Genomic DNA, 4,604 nt, shown 5'->3' on the forward strand with positions numbered 1-4,604 from the left:
TGGAGGATGGAGAGAGGGCTGGGGCTGGGTTCTTCTCTGCATGAGGAACTTAAGAGGCAAATGAGAGCTAGATAGGATGGGCTGTAGGCAGTGGGTTTTCTAGAGTGCAGGGGCAATGCCACTTCCTGCTTTATTTTCTTGTCTAAGATCTATGGCGGGTACTGAGCCACATCTGATGTATCCCCAACCCCCTAGGAGTTAATATAGGCCAGTGTTTACCAACTAGGAATTCTAGGATATTAATAAGTATTGTGTGAGAATAAGATCTGTGATCAAATAAATGTATGCAAGCTCTGGGTTTAAAAAATTGAACAGGTTTCTCTATGTGGGAGTTCTTATATCCTTTAGTAAGCTAATTAATATAGTTTGTGAATCTCTGATAGAAGGGTTTTGCTGTGTGAGATTTCCCAAACTTATGTGGACGGAACCTTTTTAATATATCTGTGGAATGTGTATTATTTTTAAATTTTTTAATTGAATTTATTGAGGTGACATTAGTTAGTAAAATTATATAGGTTTCAGATGTACAATTCTATAATGCATCATCTGTATATTGTATTGTGGAGATGAGTATTCTATGAATTACATTTTGAAAAACACAGAAATACACTTCTCTAATGTTTAGGAAATTAGGCAATTGCTCCATGAAATACAGCCACTGAAGTACTTTAAAAAAGGCAGTGTTTTCCTCAGAGGTTTTCCGTGGCTTTTCATTCCCATTGAGGGAGGTGTGGAAGGCTGAAGAGAATATTATAATCTCAAGTGGTGCTTTTTGAAATCTTTTATGTCCCTTACTGAACCCCCCCGCCCCCCAAGATTCTAATACCATTCTTACCACCTCATCTCCAGATTTGAGGATCTCTTGAATTGTGAAGCATTGATATTACGGGGGTGATTGCATCTCTCAAGTGTATTTGAGGAGAGAAAATGGTTGTGAACCTTTGTCCTACAAGTCAGGTCCAAAATTCTATGCTTAAGCATTCTATGTTTAAAATTCTATGTTTAAAATTTTCTATTGTCTTCTCCAACCTAGATATCTCCCTAACTTTAACCTTCTAATCCTCCTCATATTAATCACCGCTATAGCCAATTAGTCTGCTCACTGACCTGAGATCATATTATGCGATTCCAAACTAGAAGCTTTTGGCGATATAATCTTTCTCACATTCTCCTAATTCCTCTTTTATCCTTCAAAATCCAGTTTAAGTGTTACTTTCTACAGAAGTCTCCAAAAGTCCACCAGCTTACACCACTTATTTTTCACAATATTGGTTTTAGCCGTGATTGCCTATAGCCAATTTTTTGTTAACAAATTGTTGGGTTTAAAAATTTTATAAGGTGATTGTAATGTAGAGTACATTTCTCTGCAGAAATGTTATAACCGAGTCAAGGTATGCTTGAAATAGAAATAGTAGAAAACAACCTCTAGTAATTAAACAAAACAGTAACTGTAGTGATTAAACAAAACAGGGAATCGATAAGATTGAATTAGCTGACTCTCATTTATCTTGGTGCTGGTGTTTAAGGAAGAGCAGTTTTAATTAAAGGAGGACGAAGAGGTGCTGGAATTTAGTGGATGTTCTGAATGGGCCTTATGGGGCAATTTCACAGAAGACACGGGCTCTTTGTTATGTCTTCATTGTTCCGCAGCTCCCAACTCTCCATTTCCGTGATGCTGCTGTCTGGCTACTACTGCTTTTGCACTTAGCCATGGTTTTGGTTATTTTTGTTTTAAGAAAGGTTCTTCGAGAATGTCCTTTGGCAGAAAAAAGGACCTCCAAAAATTTTCCCCTCCATAAGGGCAATGAAAAAACTGGCAACATGCCCAGCCAGCGTGGCTCAGTGGTTGAGCACTGACCTATGAACCCGGAGGTCACGGTTCGATTCTCGGTCAGGGCACATGCCTGGGTTATGGGTTCGATCCCCAGTGTGGGGTGGGCAGGAGGCAGCAGATCTATGATTCTCTCTGATCGCTGATGTTTCTATCTCTCTCTCCCTCTCCCTTCCTCTCTGAAATCAATAAAAATATTTGTTTTTAAAAGAAAAAACTGGCAAAATTTTTTGGAATTAACTTTTTCAGAATGGTAAGGGTTAACCAGAGGCTTACAACTCAGGAATCATTTATTCAAGAAAAATGGCTGAATCTTACTAAGAACAGTGAGCTCTGTGGCATTTTAATTTGCCGCACTTCCCCTCCCTCTCCTCTTTCCAGCTATGCAATAGTCTTAAAAAAATAATAGCACACAGTCCTGGGACAGCTTGGCAGCTGCCAGAGGGGGCAGAATGTATTTGGAATTCTTTCAAAACCTCATTCTCATAGAATTGTCATTATGCACTGTCCATGGTGCTTTGAAAAGCTCTGGCATGTTCCTGGTAATTTAGAAGGCCATGTACATGGAAGAGCTTTGAGCATGCTTAGGAAAGACCTCAGAAGGCCCTAAGCTCTCACTTCTGGTTGATCTTGAGATTCTATGCAAGCAGGAAGTGAAGACTAACATGGAGTTATAAATTGAGGTTGTGTGTGTGTGTGTGTGTGTGTGTGTGTGTGTGTGTTTAAGAGGAACTTTAAAAAAAAATATATTTTATTGATTTTTTTTTACAGAGAGGAAGGGAGAGGGATAGAGAGTTAGAAACATCGATGAGAGAGTAACATTGATCAGCTGCCTCCTGCACACCCACTACTGGGGATGTGCCTGCAAGCAAGGTACATGCCCTTGACTGGAATCGAACCTGGGCCCCTTCAGTCTGCAGGCCGACGCTCTATCCACTGAGCCAAACCGCTCAGGGCTAAACTGACTTTTAAAGGCTTGCCCCAACACCCACACAGTAAAGTCTGGGAGATTGATTGACTCCGGGTGGTTAAGGAAATTTCTGTTCAATCATAATAGATCCAGAGACATAGAAGCACGGAACACACTGTTGAACCTCAGAGGGAAGACAGGGGAGGGTGGGTGGGTGCGAAGAGATCAACCAAAGAACTTGTATGCTTATATGCATAACCCATGGTCACTGACAATAGGGTGGTGAAGGCCTGATTGGGCGGGGGGCAGGGGGCAGGGGTCTAGAAGAGGTCAGTGGGGAAAAAAGAGGACATATGTAATACTTTCAACAATAAGGATTTTTTTTAAAAAAGAAGTTGCTTGTTTCTGTTTCCCTGTTTTTGAAGTAGGCATTGAATTATAAAAACCCAGGATAAAAGCAGTGAAAACCTTATTGCTTTCATTGTTCAAGATCTGTGGTTGTGAATTAATCCTTAGCATGAGTTCATGTGTTAGAAAACTGCTTTAACCGAGTGTTCTAATCATTGGTGTCCATGGAGGAAATATTTACCTGTTGTTATATATTTCCTGATTGCAGTATCAGTTCTATTCTGGTGCCATTGTTTAAACGGTTCTGGAAAATGATTCTTTCATGTGGCTTATCTTTTGAGGTCGTCCATCTTCAAGTAGTGAGTCCTGCTGGGCTCGGTTAATTAGCTGGGGATTAATAACCCTTTACTAACCTGTGAAGTTGGAGAATGGAATTGGAAGAAGCCTGAATATTGTATCATATAGACGAATTTTTGCATTGTCCACTTGGTGGCAGAGTTGTTTTTATAAAGCAATGTGAAGAGTAATTAGCCAAATAAATGAAAATAGAATCTCATAAATTTGTAGCCAGGAAAAAAATGCAGCATACCTTCCTCTGAGCAGCATCATTACTTTTATTAAAGTATAAAAGATAATGCAATCCAGGGTAGATATGTTCATATAATAGTTGTCTTTTTGCTAAGGAGGTGTGATAATTCCATTTCCCAACACATCAGATGAAGCTGTTTGCTTACTGGTTAGAGTTCAGTGCTCAGAAATAAAGATTCCAGAGATTGTCTTAATTTGGGTAATCTTAAACATCATCCAATCTTTTTTTTTTTAATTTAGAAAATTCCTTGTGTGAATTAACACTCCTCATACAGCATTATCTAAATCCTTCCTACTCAAAGTGTGGTCTGCTGGTCAGCATCACTGGGAGCATGTTAAAAATGCAGAATCCTGGCTCTCACCCCCAGACCTGAATCAGACTGTAATTTAACAAGGTTCCTGGGTTTTTTGCATGCACTGTGAGATGCACTCTTCCCCATTGGTAAAATGCAAGCGGTGGATGACGAGGTACAAAGGGAAGAGAAGTAGGGCAGGTATCAGGACTGGAATCATTTCACAGATATTCACAGATTTATTCAGAACCTTTAATTGCTTATTCAAAACCATCCCGGAATGCTCATGCTCCAGGGCTGTGTGACCTTGAGTAAGTCAATGAACTTCTTTGCCTCTATTTACTCATCTCTAAGATGGGTATAACCCTTACTAAGTCTACTCACTAGGATCAAGTAAGAATCATCTCAAAGTACTTTGTAAAATGTAAAGCAATTATAAATATCATTATTACCTTTACTGGAATTATATAGCATGAGAAATCACTTCATTTTGGCAAGATCGAGAAGTACATTTACACAGTTAGTGGTAGAGCTTGAACTAAAACATTTTGACTTTAGTGTTCTTTTCCTTAGCTACACACAAAACAATGCCTAGAAATTGGTTTTATTTTTTTTCTTTTTTCTTTTTTATGGT

Source organism: Myotis brandtii, unplaced genomic scaffold, assembly GCF_000412655.1.
Source record: "Myotis brandtii unplaced genomic scaffold, ASM41265v1 scaffold111, whole genome shotgun sequence".
In the NCBI taxonomy this organism is placed as follows: domain Eukaryota; kingdom Metazoa; phylum Chordata; class Mammalia; order Chiroptera; family Vespertilionidae; genus Myotis; species Myotis brandtii.